Raw genomic sequence first — 20,533 nt, 5'->3', positions numbered from 1 at the left:
ACATTTGAAACTCTTCCTCCTCCTGTAATTATACGTGTCCTTCCTCCTGCCCCTCCTTTGGACCGATGAGATGACCCTACTCCACATAACCGCTCAGAGATTAGGTATGCAAAGATTGGTAGGTTACAAGTCTGAACCGCCAACAAGGCTTTCTTACCATCCAACCTGTCAAGGTTGATACATTAAGTATAATTAAATGATGTAATAGTAACACCTGTTGATGACAGTACTTAAAAAACACTGAAGTGTTACAAGAAAATAATATATTTTGTTATGAGTATTATGAGCTTCCCCTTTCTCTTAGTCATGTGATCTTCCTCTGTCGCTTTCTTCTTTCACATATATGAACTTGCCTCCTAATCCCTCCTTTACTAACTCCCCCCTTCACCAACCCTCGTTTAGCTACAGGAGCTTCCCTCCTTTCACAGACCTGCCAGCTCACAGGGTGCCACTGTGTGTCACACGATTTCGGGTCACTTCACACGGTAACCCGGTGAGGAGCAGAAATTGCATGGTGGCAGGGAAAACGAGCTGAAAACCATAGTAAACTGTGGTTCTAGCTTGTTTTTAGGTCGAGCCTGGGCAGCGCTCTGCGAGCCATGCTGTATTGGAGTATGTACTTGAAGCCTGGCCCATATTTGTCATTGGCTTGTGTCATTGTCTTTCGGAAATGCTGGCTTCTGATTAGTTATTAAGCTTGCTAGTCCTTCATTAGTACCGCCTTGTCTTTGTAACCTCCCATGAGGACGGGCCCTTTTACTTCGGTTGTTACACGGTACGTCTTCTTTAGTCTGTTAACACTATTTTCTTTAATGAGTTTCTATTACTGCAGGAGGGTCTCCTGTACGCAGTTGTGACCACCGGCTTGTTTATTTAACTTGTAGTAAACAAGGAGCTCTTTAGGGGCCATGGGAGACAGAAGGGTGAAACTCAGTGATGCCTTCAAGCATTTGGAATGCAATAGGTCTCGCATCTGCAAGAGTTTAAGCTATTGGCATTGTAAATGACAATGCCTTTTATTTATGTTTTAAAAACCAAAACATAAATGAAAAGCATTGTCATTTACAGTAGCTCAAACTCATGTAAATGAGAGACCTATGGCATTGCAGATGCTTGTTGAAGGCAGTTAGCGGCCATTTGCATTAAGAGATGTGAAAACAGCCCAGGACATCGACAGCCTGCCCCTACTCACACAGTGAAATTAATTTGTAAGTTGGCCGGTGTGCTTTCACCTCCCTTGGACATGTGACCTCCCAGCTCCACATTTCATCCCTTCTATATAAGCGTCCCTCTTGTCCCGGTGAACCTCTGAACTCTCCCCATCGCTTCACTCTTCCTTACAAGTATGAGCCCCCCCCTTGAGCACATGAGCACTCCCTCCATGGTCGGATTGGTAAGGCGAACACTTGGGCAATGCCAGAGGGGCCGGTATCCGACTTCCAGCCGTGGGCTGCTTTGTTGGGCAGCCTGGGGCCGATTTGGCTGCGTCTGTGTTGTTCGGATGCTGCCAGCGGCCCAGTGGGTGTTTGAGTGGCTTTTCTGGAGGAATATGGGCGTCCATTACCTCCCTTTTATCAACGGGCAGATGCGTCACTCGCCTTCACTTGCTGGGCTGGCCTATTAAGGCATGCATATTGAGTGGTGGCAAGGGGCCTGGGCAGAAGTGTCCTCACTTGTTTTTAGGTGTGTTTCACCAGTGTAAACTAATCCATGCATTTTTTTAACCCAAGTAAAGTTAAGAAAACATGCCACTGTCAGAGCGCCCCCCCTCCTTTTTATTATAAAACTTCGCCGAAGCAGTGTTTTGCGGAAAGGCAATATGCAAATGTGGGCCACTTTCTTTTAGCGTGTCCGGGCCGATTTTTAATCCCAATCCAACCCCGACTCGCATTACAGCCTGCTTCTCTCCCCAACATTCAGTGTTTTGAGCTTACCTTCTCTCAGGTTGTGTGTGTCAAATGGTGTGTATCGTTGTATGTGTTCTTCTGTGCCAATCTGGTTTCATAAAGGAATTTTGGCAGTTTCACTGGGGTGAGAAATACTGCTGCACAGGAATACAGCGTCAATAGAAGAGTAGGCAGAAGAATGAAGATGAGAAAATAGAAGAGGGAAAGATGGAAGGAAACTGAATGGAAGGAAGGGTTAAAAGATGTATGAATGAGTGGGTGAATGAGTGGGTTGATGAAAGAGTGAGCGGATAGACAGGTGAAAAGATGGCAGAGTAAAGGGCTGGATGGGTGAATGAATGAATTGATAGGTGGATGGACAGGTGAAAGGATGGCAGAGTAGATGGATGGAAAAACAAGTGAAGAGATGGTAGAGTTGATGGACAGTCAGAAGGAAGAATGTATGAATGTATGAATGTATGATGGATCCATCACGGCAGGATGGATGGGAGGCAGAGTGGGTGGATGTAATAAGGAAAGATTGCAGATGAATGAAAGAACTGTTGGATGATAGAATGTAAAACTGAAATAGTGGATGTCAGCGGGTAGATGGAAGGGTAAAAGGCTGGATGCTTGGATGGAAGAGACGATCGAACTTTTCCAGCATGGTCTTGGACTGCCGGCCACCTCCCCCCTTGAACACCGACTAAATTACCCAATTCAACCAGTCAACACATGGGGGTCTTTGGAAGTCAAGGGGGGGGTACGGGGCCCCCCCCCCTGGCCGTATTTATTAAAATATAAAAACAAATCAAAAATTTTTAATCAAATAAACATTTCTGACAATTATTAAAATGCACACTTTTCAGAATATTAGATTGACATCCGTTTCGACATGGTATGATGGGCTAACCTTAACAAATAGCTAATACAGCGTGTCTCCTAACGTAATCTAATCATCCTGAAAATTAAACTGCATTCTAATATTTCCATTACTTTTTTAATAACTTTTAATAACTTTAATAAAGGCCTACGGCAAGGTCGCCAACCGGTGTCAGATCCTTTTACAGCTGCGCTCTCGCGTTGAAGATGCGCATGCGCAACCCAGGGCACGTTACACCCAGGTGCGCTCCCCGAACTCCATTTAACCATAACAGGAGGGCCCAGACACTCGCGCACCTTAATGACGTCATAGTGTTGTGAGGGGTGGCTACCAGCCTGAGGAAAGCGTAGACTCCCTCCCCCGCACCCTTTAAATTAATGGAGACCATCTCCTGCCCCTGAAGTTCTGAGAGAGACCAAATGGCCCCTCCCGCGGGCGGCCCCTTTCGTGAATGGGTCCGCCCCCCCCGTAAGGACCTTAAAATGCTGCTCACCGATTAATGACCTTACCGCCAGACACACATAATAAATACGACAATGCTATTCTAAAAGGAAAAAAGGCCTAAGGATAAAATTGTTAACACACAGCAAAGCATAAACATCTACATATATAGTTACTCCTGTAAGCGGGAAAAAGGGGCCTAAGGAAAGAATTGGTTAAAATCACGGCACTGCACCCACGTTTAACTTCTGTACTTCCTTCCAGTAAACAGGAAATTCAAGGCCCACTGGATCAAGTCCCCCTTATATCTATGTTCCGGCACATTGACAAAACCTGATACTCACCATTTGCCAAGCCCCAAGGTCTGCTAATAAGGGATGGAGGGTGGGGAAAATTAAACGGCCCCACGGTGGGGCGAGGAGCGAGCCTGGGGAGCGCGGGCACAAAGAGGCCGCTTCCCGCGCTCCCCAGGCTCTTAACCCCTTCGCTGCCGCGACCCCGCCCCCTCGCCCCGGAAGCACACCAGTACTTCCGGGGCGAGGGGGGCGGGGAACGCGGCCCCGAAGGGGACGGGTTATGGGAGGGACCGGGCCCCGCCATGCTTGCGTGGGGGCCTATTGGCCCCCCCTTGTATCATGGTCTTGGACTGCCGGCCACCTCCCCCCTTGAACACCGACTGAATTACCCAATTCAACCAGTCAACACATGGGGGTCTTTGGAAGTCAAGGGGGGGGTACGGGGCCCCCCCCCCTGGCCGTATTTATTAAAATATAAAAACAAATCAAAATTTTTTAATCAAATAAACATTTCTGACAATTATTAAAATGCACACTTTTCAGAATATTAGATTGACATCCGTTTCGACATGGTATGATGGGCTAACCTTAACAAATAGCTAATACAGCGTGTCTCCTAACGTAATCTAATCATCCTGAAAATTAAACTGCATTCTAATATTTCCATTACTTTTTTAATAACTTTTAATAACTTTAATAAAGGCCTACGGCAAGGTCGCCAACCGGTGTCAGATCCTTTTACAGCTGCGCTCTCGCGTTGAAGATGCGCATGCGCAACCCAGGGCACGTTACACCCACGTGCGCTCCCCGAACTCCATTTAACCATAACAGGAGGGCCCAGACACTCGCGCACCTTAATGACGTCATAGTGTTGTGAGGGGTGGCTACCAGCCTGAGGAAAGCGTAGACTCCCTCCCCCGCACCCTTTAAATTAATGGAGACCATCTCCTGCCCCTGAAGTTCTGAGAGAGACCAAATGGCCCCTCCCGCGGGCGGCCCCTTTCGTGAATGGGTCCGCCCCCCCCGTAAGGACCTTAAAATGCTGCTCACCGATTAATGACCTTACCGCCACAGGCCAGGTAGTTAACCGACTATCTGGCCCCCCCCCAAACCGCCTACACTGAAAGGTCATAACTTCCCAATCCAAAAACCCTCTACCCCTGCTATTTAATTCCCTATCCCTAGGGCATCCCTGACTCTGTCCACCGGACCCCCCACCCTGTGAGTAGAGCCTCTAATAAAAGTCAACCCCTCATTATCAACCGACTGTTAGTCTACTTGGTCCTGCGATGACCCCCTGTGGGATATGAAATAGTTTCTCAAACCAAGTGTTGATCCTCTTTATCGAGTGATTCTTCACTGAGTGACTCCTTGCACTCGCCTAGTCCCCCCCCCCCCCCTTTACGTGCAGCCTGGTCCTATCACCGTTACCCCATGTCCTAACATGAATGAGGGTGTGGGGGGCACGCCTCTCGAGGCTCCCTGCAGATGCTATGACCGGGGGTATCCTGGTACTACCATTCTACCCTTCCCACTGGTATACTGTACAGTCTGCTAACCATCCACACCCAGCCATTACGCCTGGAAAGTGTTAAGCGCATTATACTACTTTTACCATGGAAGTCCCCACCTCCTGAACCGGGGAAACGAGGCGTTGTATAGGCCTATCCTTCCTGGGGTTGCCGAGGCTAGGACTGAATACCCTTGTGTACTGTCCCATCTCTACCGTTGTCACTTACCACTTGGTGATCAATGCATATCTGACACTGGTGGCCCTGCGTGCACAGGCGCCGTTACTGAAGGTATACATTTTTCTGTGACGGCAACTACTGCCATTTTTTGTGCAGCCACATCCTGCTACATTACTGCCGCCAGCCCCATATAAGGGCTTACACACTGACACCATCCACTCTGTGTTGGCACCTCCTGCGTTTTTTAATCGCTCGACCATCACACTTGCGTTGTTTGCCATCCTCTACCTGACGTCAGCATCCCTTGGGCTGTCCACCTGTAGCAGCTTTGTGATGCGGAGCACTCCAGATATCCACCGTGTACCCGGCCATACATAAGTGGAAAAGATAAACACAAACCATTAGTGTTTCTGGCGATAACTGCAGTACATGTGCTAGTCTTACATTGCCATCCCTTGCCACGTTTGAGCTACGAGTAGCGTCAGATGCCTACTCCTAAACACTTCCGACTAAGTGTGGAGCATAGCCTCAGTTTGTGTCCCCTGTAGCGTGACTGTATTAGTGTTATGAAGAGTACCCTATAAAAATGGCCTTCATTACCAAATACTACCCAGTGTGTAGTGTAGTGACACAAAGCATGGAGTCCCCAGTGCATACCATAACGCCCTCATGACTCCTTAAGGATGATTAGGATATCAGTTAAAATTGAACAGTCCGTTTTGCATTGGCACCCACCCAATCACAACTTGATGAGATATACGTGTTCTAAGTAACGGACCCCTTGCGCCTGACTGTTGACTTGGATCATGGCTGACAGTGGTAAACGCGTAATATAACTAAGGGGCAACCATAACCTATATATATTATTCTCATGATCCCCAACTGAGCATCATTGCCCTAACAAGTTGCAAGCAGCAGGTTGCCCTCCCGCTGCCAACACCTGATTGTCCAATCAATTCATAATATACCGCCACCTATTGTAAATCATGATGCAACATCAGTTTCCACAGATCAGGGTTTAATGTGTTACCGTTCATCAACCCATTCTGCCTCCCCCAGTTCAGCCATGTTCATATGCAAACCTATCTGACCCTTCTGCCCATTGAAGAGCACCAGCAGTATCAGAGATTGGACTCAGGCATTGTTACGACCAACTCGAGGCCTAACACCTAGGCGAGTACGCACGTAAGTGTACTTGAATCAGCCAGCCCACAGGTGACCCTGAACTAGTATTGTCACTAATACTGATAGATATATTTATTACGTAGACCCCACTGCCATGTTATGGTTATAAGTAGCCTTAGCTTGGTCTGTGGGAGCACTGAGATCCCTCCTGTTGCACCAGACAGGATCTATTATTTTATGAAGAGTGTGGACGTTCTGATGCGATAATAAATTCCCGCACCCAGAAAGAAATATTGTGGGGTGGCGGGGTCAGTACAAGGAGGGTGTTAAACAGGGATCAGAATTACAGTGCCCGCCCCCCAATTATGATTACATTGTCTATTCAGCAAATAAATAGCACCACGACTGTCTTGTCGCTGATTCAGAAAGTAAAAAACAAGGGGAACAGTAATTGTCATCCTAATGTCACAGCATTTAGCCCCATGTGTGCAGCTTTTCATGCTCCTCGCACTCAACCAATCTGACAAATGATCGTTTAACGTGTTCTAGCCCAAATGTAGGTATGCAATGGGCAGCCTCTCTGAGAGTAGCATTAACATATTAAATGTATTTAGACCCAGTGCATCTGAATATTATAAACAATTTGGGGTGTTGATTCCCATGCAACTCTGTCATGGATACCGCCCTCCTGGGCCTACCTTGGACATTCTTAATTTGAAGAAAGATATAAAGATCTTCCAATTGCAGCAGGCAAATATTTTGTGGCCCTGAACCAACACACCAAACGTAAGCAGGGTGATAACACCAGATATTCTTACTCAGGTTTCGGAGTGGCATAAGTGACCGTCCCTAACCCATAGATCGACCCCAGAGCATATATCTGCCCAATCCCTTACACCTGCATGAGGAAGGCGGGGAACTTAACATTTAAATAGTCTCCCTGACGCAATTTGATATGATCACGCTGATATTAGATACTCAAATGCTACACGATCTTAATAATTAAATGGTCAGATTAGAATTAACATATTAAATGCCTTTAGATACAATGCATCCAAAATATACACATTGTTTTTTAAAGCGTTTTGATTATCCTGCAAATCTGGCATGGATACAGCCCTCCTGGGCCCACATTGGACATTCTTGATTTCAAGAAAGAGATAAAGAACTTCCAATTTCATCAGGCAATTATTTGTGGCCCTGCCATTCTCTTAATTAACTTGTGAGCTAAAAAGAAAACCCCCACTGCCTTATTGCTACCCCAGTAGCAGGTGGTCACCCTGGCCAACTATTTACTGAACCAACTTGCTTGTACTTTACCTACCCAAACTATTCTATTTAACAGTCCCACTGCCTTATTGCTATTCCCAGTAGCAGGTGGTTACCCTGGTCACCAATTTCCTGGACCAACTTGCTTGTAAACAGGTGTGATACGATGTGGGATAGTACTGACACCTGCAAACATGGTTTGCTTCCCTTACTTATTCTCGGCCGGCATCCCCTGACAGCATTAGAACCTCTACTCTGCCTGGTAAGTAAAGTGATTCGTCGAGAAAATGAAATAAGTAAAATATACGTATATATTTGAAGGCAGTCTGAGATGCCCTTGCTTCAACCAATATCAAACCTTGAAACATACATACGCTCAGGAAGATGTGCTCGATTTGTCACTCCAGAACTCTACTCCCCATGCCCCCAGAAGCAATGTATTTCTATTTCTTGTGCACGTTCACTTCGGTTTACTTTTCTTAGAATTGACTCACACATCCCCATTGCTACCGTGCCTGTGTTATTACAGAGCCACAAACCGAGCAATGTTTCGTTTATAACCTTGCCTCCGTTGCCATATAGTGGACAACCCTTAGACCCCTTATCATCCATTTCTTTATAAAAAGTACGGTCCTGTGTCAAATGGCACAGTTTCAGTTCTACCAACACAACGGCGTACTCGCATCCCCAAAACAAGGGGGGTGTACCAGCTGAACTAGTGTGCAAAACATTACCCAGCAGATTCCTTCAGCTTAACAATAGAACAAATAGTAATCGGCCACGAGGGCCGGACTGTCTTTTCCAAAGGATAATAACCATGGCACGTATCTGTGCACGGATCCCCTTTAATCTTTTATCAAATGGTCGCCAGAAAGCATGTGTAAGCAAGGTGGCAACGCTACCCCAGATTGATAATTACTGTAAACAAAGTGAAAAGCATAACAATATTTTGGCCGTCCTCATGGCCTCTTCCGCCGACTGGGATGCTAAAAGGTTGTTTGGGTGGGCCTGGCCCACCCGCTAGAACCGGGCGTGCGCCTTGAAGTTCAGAAAGCCTATACATACATCCTTGAGTTAAGGATGCATTTCCCTTATAGAATGCAGGAATTAACCCCCTCCCCCACAGTTTTCAGGATGTTCCTCCACCTTCCCCCAGAGGTTAGAAGTCGCACAAGAATTTGGGGTGAACCCACCTAGAGTTGAGGAAGACCCTCGTCTAGTTAACGGAGATCACCAGACCTCCAAGGAGACGAGTTCAGCGAGACGTCTGTCCTAGAGCCCAGAGTGAAATCAAATTCGGACCGACCATCTTTAAAGTCTAGCGATCAGGATTACCGCAGTCGTGAGCACTTCAAAGTATTAAAATAGGGCTCCGTAGAGCTCACGCGACTGCCCAGAAATAATGGGAACTAGCAGCAGTTTGGGATGATACAAAGAGCAGGTTGGCTAATGACTTAATTTACTGCCAATAAACATCATGACATCTCACTCGCTTCTTCTATGTGGCTGTCATGTGCAGAAGTGACAGTCCGGGCATCGAAAGGCTACGCCAACCTCCGAAAGAAGTAACTTTCGCTGCCTTTTATTTACAAGTAGAAGTTCAATGTGATACTCCCTCCCGCAGAGCAGTCGTCTCACCTGTTACGCAGACACCGAAGTACATTAACACTCCTCCCGGTCGCACACCGCTCCCTGCTGCAACTACACATGAGCCCGGCTGCAAAACATGCTTCGGCCCCCATATTATTTCTTAAAACTGCACTGCTCACCAAAAACGAGTCCGTGGTGTCTATTCCCAAAACAGCACAGCTACAGCAAGTAAGGAATGCAAGGCAAGACTGAAGCCCCCGCCCCCGTGTGTGAATGCGGGATGATTTAAAACTGTTTGTGATTACACGAATCACCCCACAGGTTACTACAGAGAGCGGACATGAAAGCGAGCAACACCGCGGGAGCATCTATTACTCGCCCCTCGACCGCCACCATAACCTAGCGCAAATTCATAACATAGGGCAAGTTAAAATTGTGCTCCACATCGGGATAAAACACCCACCACCATGGGGTTATGAGCACCACCCTCTTATCTAGAGGCAAATCGAATTTCCCGGTCCCTGCAAACAAAGTAAGCCCATCGGTCCTCCACCTCACCAAGAAAACAATAAACTCCACCCCACTGGGCCAAACAATAATTCTTCACTCTAGAGCGGGATACTCACACCACCGTTCGAATGTCCCGCAGTCCGTTCAGGATGGCCATGTACCAGCGATCCTGCCGCCCACGTAGTGTAGCTTCCTAAGTACCAGCCCGCTCTTTGTGCCTGCCGTTCGATGCTTCCACCGCACCGCTTGCGAAACGAAGCGCCGGTCGCAGTCCCCAGGTCAGAAAGCTGCTCGTCCGATCGCTGACTGCCCGCTTCTCCGAGTCCCGAACCTGCCGCTCCAACTTTGCAACCTGGAACAAAAATTACAGAAAATTAAACGGCCCCACGGTGGGGCGAGGAGCGAGCCTGGGGAGCGCGGGCACAAAGAGGCCGCTTCCCGCGCTCCCCAGGCTCTTAACCCCTTCGCTGCCGCGACCCCGCCCCCTCGCCCCGGAAGCACACCAGTACTTCCGGGGCGAGGGGGGCGGGGAACGCGGCCCCGAAGGGGACGGGTTATGGGAGGGACCGGGCCCCGCCATGCTTGCGTGGGGGCCTATTGGCCCCCCCTTGTATGGAGGGGGGGGGCTCACTTGCTTGGTGTCAGAGGTTTAGTTCAAAGTGGGGGTATTTTAATTCTCTTGCTACTGCCTTGTCTTGCCATATCAGGGAAACAGGCCTTCCGGGCGGTGGCTGTAAAGCGGCTCATAAATAATGCAGATTGATGCAAACATGACATTTGCTGGCGAGGTCTGAACAGAACATGACTGTGGCGACAAGTTACCAGTCGGCCACTCCTTGAAGTCTCATGCATTAATGATGTCTCGTCGCACGGGGCCCGTGTTTGCACTGCAGACCAGTGACCCCGCTGGGAAAAGGTCACGTCAGCCACGGGGGATCCCTGCACGTCCCCGAGGCCGCGGGGAAAGCGCTGTCGGGGCCCTTTGAAGACATAATTAAACGCCCTTTGACAAGCTTTTTATGATGAGATGCAGTCACAATTGCATTTCTGGGCGGATATTAATGTTTTACTCTAAAGAACGTTGTTCTGAAACCAATTCATTTACTTTAGATTGAAAGAGAACTTGTAAAACCTGCATTTTCAATTGGTTTCTACAGATTTGATATTTTTACAGAAATATGATTTACCCCTAATCTTATCACATTATGGAATAGTCTAGGTGGGACGGACCCTATTAGGACAAGGTGTTTATAAGGAAGGGTGAGTGGGGGATAGATAGCATGGTGGACGGGCAGTGGTGTGGAAAGGAGGATTCTGACTGTGGGGTGGTCTGTATGGGAGTTGACCTCTTGTGGGAAGATCTGATGGAACAGAGTGTAGGGAATGTCCTAGAATAGGATGGATCTAAAGGGGTGAAAGGTCCAAGAGAGAAGAAGGTCTAAGTAGGAAGTGGTTTGACTGTCAGAGGTGTGAGAGGAGTGCAAGGGGGCAGAAAGGAACAGGTAGGAGAGGTCAGGAGGTTATTGCTCGAATGAGATGCATTTGTTTCCACAAGTGACTATGTGTCTGGGCAAGTGCGTTTACGCTGCACGCATACTCTGCAAATAAACACTTTTCGGTCAGCGGACCACTCACAGTAAAGGACTGAAAACCTAGCTGTTGCCAGGAAGGAGTCTATTTTGGTGCCTGTCTCCCTGTGCCAAACTTATGCCAAAAGACAATATCTGCCAACGTAATGTCAAAGGGCAAATGTGTTTTTTAACCTAGTAGAGGTGTTCGATGTGTGTTTAACAGAAAAGACTTAGGCCCAGATTCACCAAGATCACACAAAGCTGCGCGGACATTTGCGGCATTGCATCGCACGAATCACAACACAATGCTGAGCCTTATTTCCTATGCGTCACATGCCAATGTTGTCGTTATCCATGCTCACTCTAAAAATTGAGAGTGAGCGTGATGTTAAACACGACTTAAGGCTTTATTCAGACTATGAGAGATGGGAAACGATGTCAAAAACGTGGTTTATGTGCCATAAGCCATCTTACAAGCGCATTATAGTCTACGGCACTTGTAATACAGCGGACGGGAGACCTCCGACGTTTTGACAGAGTATCTTGTTCATCAAACTCAAACCCTGCAGTACTAAGCTATATATACTCCCACCCAAGGGAAAATAGCGAAATGTATGCAATTTTGTGAAAATTGCCTGTACTGCGCATGTGTACACCATGGGGCTTTCCTTTTGCTCATTGCTGACGCCTTTGTTCGCTTTGCTGTAAGGTTCCACTCAACACCAGACTGTTTGCATGACTTTATTTGCTGAGACTTGGTGCAGGATTCTAGGGGGGTTTGGACTGTCCGCGGCTCATCATGTCTGCGCATTGTGTGATATTTTACACCACGTACGTCCAACAGAGCTGTTAAGTACTGTGCCCGCGTAAACTTTCGGTAGAAACACCCTCCTATTTTTCACGCTGCTTTGCATCGCATTGCACCTCTTTGCGTCACACCAGTACTCACGCTCTTGTCAGAAGAAGGAAACAAGCATTTACAATGCAATGGTCTCGGCAATATTATAGTTAGAGCTGTTGGCATTGCTCTTTTAAAAAAAAAATGTTTTATCCCTACATAAATGGCATTGTCATTTCTATTGGCAATAGCTTAATTTTTTGCATATGTGAGACTTATTGCATTAGCAGAGAGAGAGTGAGGTATTGAAATATAGAGAGTGAGGTAGTGAGAGAGAGAGTGAGGTAGTGAGATAGAGAGAGTTAGGTAGTGAAAGAGTGAGGTAGTGAGGGAGAGGGATGTTGTGAGGTAGTGAGATATAAGAAGAGAGTGATGTTGTGAGGTATTGAGATAGAGAGAGAGGTAGTGAAAGAGAGAGTGAAAGTGAGTTAGTGAGATAGAAAGAGAGCGAGTGAGGTAGTGAGATAAAGAGTGAGTGAGGTAGTGAGTTAGAGAGAGAGAGAGTGAAGTTGTTATGTAGTGAGATAGAGAGTGAGGTAGTGAGAGGGGTGGCAGGCAGGTGACCACAGATCTCTTACCTTGATCCTAGCTCCTATGCCTCGATGCCTCACAGTTTCCGCGGCGTGCCAGTGAGGCCGTCCATAAGGTGACCAGCAGGAGACCAGACCCTAATCTCCTGAGTGCAATCATACACGGACAGCGGGGCAGAAGGCAAGAAAAACACGAGTGCAATCAGGGGGAAGAATCTATCAATGGAGCAACACTCGCCAATGAAAACAGTTAGCAGTGCAAGCTCGTGCAAGTACCTTTATGGAGGGAAGCGCTCCGCAGATAGGTATATGTTGCACCATGCCTCCGCTTAAACGCACACCTTGCCAAAGCACCTAAGAATAAACGCAAGCACTGATCCCAGGCTACGCATGTGCAAGCTGGCCTTTAGCATCAAATGCAAGGAGGAGCGGACGCACAAAGACACAGGCAAAGTAGAAGAGCACTCAGGTACATACAGCTCTTGCAGAGCTTCACATGTACATGGCCCAGGGTCTTGCTTTCGCTGAGTGTATCCCGAGAGCCGTCAGAGAGGCAGCACATGCTCATTACACTCATTGTGTGATACGTCACAGCATTGCACTGATCACTGGAAGGTTGCATGCTATGCTGAAGCGATGACGGGCGCCAGTATCTGGAGGGAGGGGGAGGGGGGTTGTGAAGAGCATTAAATTGGAGGGGGGTACAGATGTTCCGGGGAGGGAATTCCAGATGCAGGCTCCACTTTCACAGAAGCGCCCGTCTCCCGCGTCTGACACTGTTCCCTTGGTTCATCGGCGTGAGCCGAGGGTTGGCAATGTGGCCTCAGTGCCTGAAAGTGAGGGTCCTTCTGGTGGGCGGGGCGTAGAATCATGAATAACATCCTGCTGTGCACGGTCAGTCAGTGAAGGCTTCCCCGTCCCTTCAGAGCTGGCCCACTGATGCTTCCTAATTGCGAAATGAGACGTACTTCCCTATTTTGAGACTTTTGAACCTTTGTGTCGAGTTTGGAGAGGGCATTGCAGTATTCCAAGCATGCAGAGAACAGCGGCAAGGTGTGTTTTTAAAGTAGGGGAGTGCAAAGTTTCTCTATGCAAGCATAGTCTAAATTAGTGTTTGCTGTGTTTCATATCCTTACGTATTTGTGCATTTTTCTCTCCGAGCATTGATTGGAGCTGGTAACTCACAAGTATTTTGGATGCGAGCGACTGGCATGTTTCCCTTTAGGCCGGTAACTTGTGAGCAGTTTGTGCCCCAGTGCATACCTTGCTCAGCACAAATTAAACTGATATATATTGTGTTACGTTGGTAACTCGTGACCAGTATGTGCCCCAGTGCATACATACCCTGCTCAGCACAATTTAAACTCATATACTGAAAACTCCTGACAGTTCTGATTTTCAGGCTGCCCCCGGGCTAGGAGTTAGTGAGGGTGCATGAGGAACCGGGCTGGGGCCCCATTGAGTGGAGCGATGCGTGAGATGGGAGGGGCCCGAGCCACGCACTGGTTCCACCCGCAGCTGGCTCCCAGCCCTGCACTGATACTTGGGTTGGAGCGGACCTGTGGCTCAGAGCTCACCACACATCCACCCCTCCCCCACACACATTCACACTGTTTCTGCCAGGTGTACCTGGGGTGACGCAGTTCACCGGGACTCCTACATACGTCCCCTCTTTGACATTGCTCTCGTTTTACTGCAGTTTCTAGGTGAAAGCTCCGTCGAGTTCAGTTTACTCTTAATTTGAGGGTTTGCAGGACAAGATCATCGAATCGAAAGTAAACAAAAAAAACAACTTGTTTTGCTACCTTTATGTATGGTGCCTCCAAAGAGGCAAAACGAAACGCACTCCAGTCCCCAAATAACACAACCGCTAACGTCCCGCCGGTTGTGTACAAAGGTAACAAGCATCACTGTGATGGACTGTCTAGTGACTGTTCAAAATGGCTGTAATGGCTTGCGCATACACGGAAAGATGTGGCAGCGAGGCTGTTCCCAGAAACAATGGCGGCCGGAATCACAGTATGTTGTACGGCGCTGCTGACTCGAGCCGGGATCCTCAGCTCTCGAGTCAGCAACCGCGGGCGCTGGGCCACATCCGCTCTGCTCACTACTGTAAAACAGAGTTCTTAGCCATCGTGGGACACAGTGGACTGTCGAGTGACTGTTCAAAATGGCTGTAATGGCTTGTGCATACACGGAAAGATGTGGCAGCGAGGCTGTTCCCAGAAACAATGGCGGCGGCAAGCTTCTGAAATTTTTCGGATTCGGGGCGTGGTTTTGCTGTTTTGAGTGACAGACAACGTCACTGTCTAAAGAACAGCAAAACTTACGCCCCCAAATCCGAAAAAGACGGGGCTAAATTGGAGTGACGCATCTCTCCTCCAATGGCTGGCCTCCATTTAGGAAGCCAGCCAATGGAGGAGAGACAGGGCAGGGAGGCGGGATCCAAAGCGCTACTAAAGAACATTAATTCTCCGACCCCAGACTGCGCAAGTGCAGCCTTTAGGTCCAAGACCTAAAAAAAGGTTTATGGAAGCCCCTGGGTGATGTCCGAATGTGAGAATCTACAGCGGATCTTTGGCTTTTTCAATTTGGGGGCGGGGCTTCAAAGTGAAGCAGAAATGTGCTCCTTCTACTTTTCTAGTAATTTTGAGTGTGTCCTGTAGGTAGCAAGATTAGGAGAGGTAGATTACCGAGTAGGTGATCATTTGAATTCGTCAATGTAAAACTGCAGGTTACTCGTAAAATTATACTGTGCTCTTTACAGACATTCCTCTTGGTGAGAGAATGCACAGAGAGGCCAAAGACTGAATGGGCAGGAAGTCTAAAGCTTAGTTCCTTGTTCTGAAGGCATAGTGGAATCTTGAGGGCATGGGAGGAGTTTGCAATGCAGTTTTACGTCTTCCACCTTCTATGGGGCTGCATACATAGTGTGTACCTGGCACTGTGCCTGGAGAGTGTTCAGTGCGCCTTCAGCGCTCATTCAAAGGGTACTGTGGAGCAGATGGCACAGATACGAGCCAAACGGACATTTCAGGAGATCTAATAGAATACGTCTGTGTGCTCGCAAGTGTTGTAAGTTTGAGTAGTTTGCCTTCATTGCTTCTCTTTTATCTGCATACCTAGATGTTTCACACACAACCAGGGTATCACAGTCCTTCCTCATACACAGCACACCCTTACAGGTTCTGTCCTGAGAATCCCCACACACAGCAGGTGCAACCCATTCCTTGCTATCACACAGCAGCACACCAGCTCGCGCTGCTTTCCGTCACAGATTACACAGTGGAGCCTAGGGCAGTAATGTTGAGATGCGACCCACACAGGCAGTGCACCCCATTCCTTCTAATCCACACAGTAGAGTCCAGGTTCTAATGTGGAGGCACACCGAACAGGGCTAGTGCACCCCAATCCAGTTACGTTATGCAGCCGAGGGTCCCTATGCTGAGACACACTGAATGCAGCTGCTGCACCCCTTTCTATCACACAGGGGAGCCCTGGTCCTTATGCTGAGACACGCCACATACAACTGCTCCATCCCGTTCCTTTCTATCACACAGTGGAGCCCGGGGTCCTTATGCTGAGACGCGCCGCACACAGCTGCTCCATCCCGTTCCTTTCTATCACACAGTGGAGCCCGGGTCCTTATGTTGAGACACGCCACACACAACTGCTCCATCCCGTTCCTTTCTATCACACAGTGGAGCCCGGGGTCCTTGTGCTGAGACACGCCGCACACAAAGGCTCCACCCCGGTTCCTTTCTATCATACAGTTGAGCCCGGGGTCCTTGTGCTGAGACACGCCGCACACAACTGCTCCATCCCGTTCCTTTCTATCATACAGTGGAGCCCGGGGTCCTTGTGCTGAGACACGCCGCACACAACTGCTCCATCCCGTTCCTTTCTATCATACAGTGGAGCCCGGGGTCCTAATGCTGAGACATGCCGCACACAACTGCTCCATCCCGTTCCTTTCTATCACACAGTGGAGCCCGGGTCCTTATGCTGAGACACGCCACACACAGCTGCTCCATCCCGTTCCTTTCTATCACACAGTGCAGCCCAGGGTCCTTGTGCTGAGACACGCCGCACACAACTGCTCCATCCCGTTCCTTTCTATCACACAGTGGAGCCCGGGTCCTTATGCTGAGACACGCCCCACACAACTGCTCCATCCCGTTCCTTTCTATCATACAGTTGAGCCCGGGGTCCTTATGCTGAGACACGCCACACACAACTGCTCCATCCCGTTCCTTTCTATCACACAGTGGAGCCCAGGGTCCTTATGCTGAGACGCGCCGCACACAGCTACTCCTCCCCGTTCCTTTCTATCACACAGTGGAGCCCGGGGTCCTTGTGCTGAGACACGCCACACACAACTGCTCCATCCCGTTCCTTTCTATCACACAGTGGAGCCCGGCGTCCTAATGCTGAGACACGCTGCACACAACTGCTCCATCCCGTTCCTTTCTATCACACAGTGGAGCCCGGGGTCCTAATGCTGAGACACGCCGCACACAACTGCTCCATCCCGTTCCTTTCTATCACACAGTGGAGCCCAGGGTCCTTATGCTGAGACGCGCCGCACACAGCTGCTCCTCCCCATTCCTTTCTATCACACAGTGGAGCCCGGGGTCCTTGTGCTGAGACACGCTGCACACAACTGCTCCATCCCGTTCCTTTCTATCACACAGTGGAGCCCGGGGTCCTAATGTTGAGACACGCGGCACACAACTGCTCCATCCCGTTCCTTTCTATCACACAGTGGAGCCCCGGGTCCTTGTGGCGAGGCACGCAGCCAGTGCACCCCGTTCCTTTCTATCACACAGTGGAGCCCGGGGTCCTTGTGCTGAGACACGCCGCACACAACTGCCCCATCCCGTTCCTTTCTATCACACAGTGGAGCCCGGGGTCCTAATGCTGAGACACGCCGCACACAACTGCTCCATCCCGTTCCTTTCTATCACACAGTGGAGCCCGGGTCCTTATGCTGAGACGCGCCGCACACAGCTGCTCCTCCCCATTCCTTTCTATCACACAGTGGAGCCCGGGGTCCTTGTGCTGAGACACGCCGCACACAACTGCTCCATCCCGTTCCTTTCTATCACACAGTGGAGCCCAGGGTCCTTATGCTGAGATAGACCTGCCACGCAGCCAGTGCACCCCGTTCCTTTCTATCCCACAGTGGAGCCCAGGGTCCTTATGCTGAGAAACACCGCTTGCAGCCAGTGCACCCCGTTCCTTTCTATCACACAGTGGAGCCCAGGGTCCTAATGCTGAGAAACGCCGCACACAACTGCTCCACCCAGTCCTTTCTATCACACAGTGGAGCCCAGGGTCCTTATGCTGAGAAATGCCGCACGCAGCCAGTGCACCCCGTTCCTTTTTATCTCACAGTGGAGCCCGGGGTCCTTATGCTGAGAAACGACACATGCAGCCAGTGCACACCGTCCTTTCTATCACACAGTGGAGCCCGGGGTCCTTGTGCTGAGACACGCCGCACGCAGCCAGTGCACCCCGTTCCTTTCTATCACACAGTGGAGCCAGGGGTCCTAATGCTGAGACACGCCGCACACAACTGCTCCACCCCATTCATTTCTATCATACAGTTGAGCCCGGGGTCCTTATGCTGAGAAACGCTGCACGCTGCCAGTGCACCCCGTCCTTTCTATCACACTGTGGAGCACGGGGTCCTTATGCTGAGAAATGCCGCATGCAGCCAGTGCACTCCGTTCCTTTCTCTCACACAGTGGAGCCCAGTGTCCTAATGCTGAGACACGCAGCACACAACTGCTCTACCCCGTTCCTTTCTATCACACAGTGGAGCCCAGGGTCCTAATGCTGAGACACGCCGCACACAACTGCTCCACCCTGTTCCTTTCTATCATACAGTGGAGCCCGGGGGCCTTATGCTGAGAAACGCCGCACACAACTGCTCCACCCCGTTCCTTTCTATCACACAGTGGAGCCCAGGGTCCTAATTCTGAGACACGCCGCACACAACTGCTCCACCCTGTTCCTTTCTATCACACAGTGGAGCCCGGGATCCTTATGCTGAGACACGCCGCACACAACCACACAGTGGAGCCCGGCATCCTTATGCTGAGACACGCCACACACAACTGCTCCACCCCGTTCCTTTCTATCACACAGTGGAGCCCGGGGTCCTAATGCTGAGACATGCCGCACACAACGGCTCCACCCCGTTCCTTTCTATCATACAGTTGAGCCCGGGGTCCTTATGCTGTGATGCGCCGCACACAGCTGCTCCTCCCCATTCCTTTCTATCACACAGTGGAGCCCGGGGTCCTTGTGCTGAGACACGCCGCACACAACTGCTCCATCCCGTTCCTTTCTATCACACAGTGGAGCCCGGGATCCTTATGCTGAGACACGCAGCACACAACCACACAGTGGAGCCCGGCATCCTTATGCTGAGACACGCCGCACACAACTGCTCCACCCCGTTCCTTTCTATCACACAGTGGAGCCCGGGGTCCTTATGCTGTGACACGCCGCACGCAGCCAGTGCACCCCCTTCCTTTCTATCACACAGTGGAGCCCGGGGTCCTTGTGCTGAGACACGCCGCACACAACTGCTCCACCCCGTTCCTTTCTATCACACAGTGGAGCCCAGGGTCCTAATGCTGAGACGCGCCGCACACAGCTGCTCCATCCCGTTCCTTTCTATCACACAGTGGAACCCAGGGCCCTAATGCTGAGACATGCCGCACACAGGCTCCCCCCGTTCCTTTCTATCACACAGTGGCGCCCGGGTCCTTATGCTGTGACACGCCGCACGCAGCCAGTGCACCCCGTTCCTTTCTATCATACAGTGGAGCCCGGGGTCCTTGTGCTGAGACACGCCGCACACAACTGCTCCACCCCGTTCCTTTCTATCACACAGTGGAGCCCAGGGTCCTAATGCTGAGACGCGCCGCACACAGCTGCTCCATCCCGTTCCTTTCTATCACACAGTGGAACCCAGGGTTCTAATGCTGAGACATGCCGCACACAGGCTCCCCCCCGTTCCTTTCTATCACACAGTGGCGCCCGGGTCCTTATGCTGTGACACGCCGCACGCAGCCAGTGCACCCCGTTCCTTTCTATCATACAGTGGAGCCCGGGGTCCTTGTGCTGAGACACGCCGCACACAACTGCTCCACCCCGTTCCTTTCTATCACACAGTGGAGCCCAGGGTCCTAATGCTGAGACGCGCCGCACACAGCTGCTCCATCCCGTTCCTTTCTATCACACAGTGGAACCCAGGGTCCTAATGCTGAGACATGCCGCACACAGGCTCCACCCCGTTCCTTTCTATCACACAGTGGCGCCCGGGTCCTTATGCTGAGACACGCCGCACGCAGCCAGTGCACCCCGTTCCTTTCTATCATACAGTGGAGCCCGGGGTCCTTGTGCTGAGACACGCCGCACACAAATGCTCCACCCCGTTCCTTTCTATCACACAGTGGAGCCCAGGGTCCTAATGCTGAGACGCGCCGCACACAGCTGCTCCATCCCGTTCCTTTCTATCACACAGTGGAACCCAGGGTCCTAATGCTGAGACATGCCGCACACAGGCTCCACCCCGTTCCTTTCTATCACACAGTGGCGCCCGGGTCCTTATGCTGAGACACGCCGCACGCAGCCAGTGCACCCCGTTCCTTTCTATCATACAGTGGAGCCCGGGGTCCTTGTGCTGAGACACGCCGCACACAACTGCTCCACCCCGTTCCTTTCTATCACACAGTGGAGCCCAGGGTCCTAATGCTGAGACGCGCCGCACACAGCTGCTCCATCCCGTTCCTTTCTATCACACAGTGGAACCCAGGGTCCTAATGCT

At 50.2% G+C, this 20,533-nt stretch overlaps 1 protein-coding gene and 1 long non-coding RNA gene across 3 annotated transcripts in view; one reads left to right on the top strand and one right to left on the bottom strand.

The window, feature by feature from the left end:
* The window catches only part of LOC144798450 (uncharacterized), a 1,486,395-nt gene that overhangs the window by 447,228 nt on the left and 1,018,634 nt on the right, over positions 1–20,533 (bottom strand). The gene's annotated exons all lie outside the window — the stretch shown is intronic.
* The window catches only part of PARD6A (par-6 family cell polarity regulator alpha), a 355,509-nt gene that overhangs the window by 222,262 nt on the left and 112,714 nt on the right, over positions 1–20,533 (top strand). The gene's annotated exons all lie outside the window — the stretch shown is intronic.

Source organism: Lissotriton helveticus, chromosome 12, assembly GCF_964261635.1.
Source record: "Lissotriton helveticus chromosome 12, aLisHel1.1, whole genome shotgun sequence".
Lineage (NCBI taxonomy): Eukaryota > Metazoa > Chordata > Amphibia > Caudata > Salamandridae > Lissotriton > Lissotriton helveticus.
Note: the sequence above shows the minus strand (reverse complement) of the source record. Positions and strands in the feature narration are given on the sequence as shown.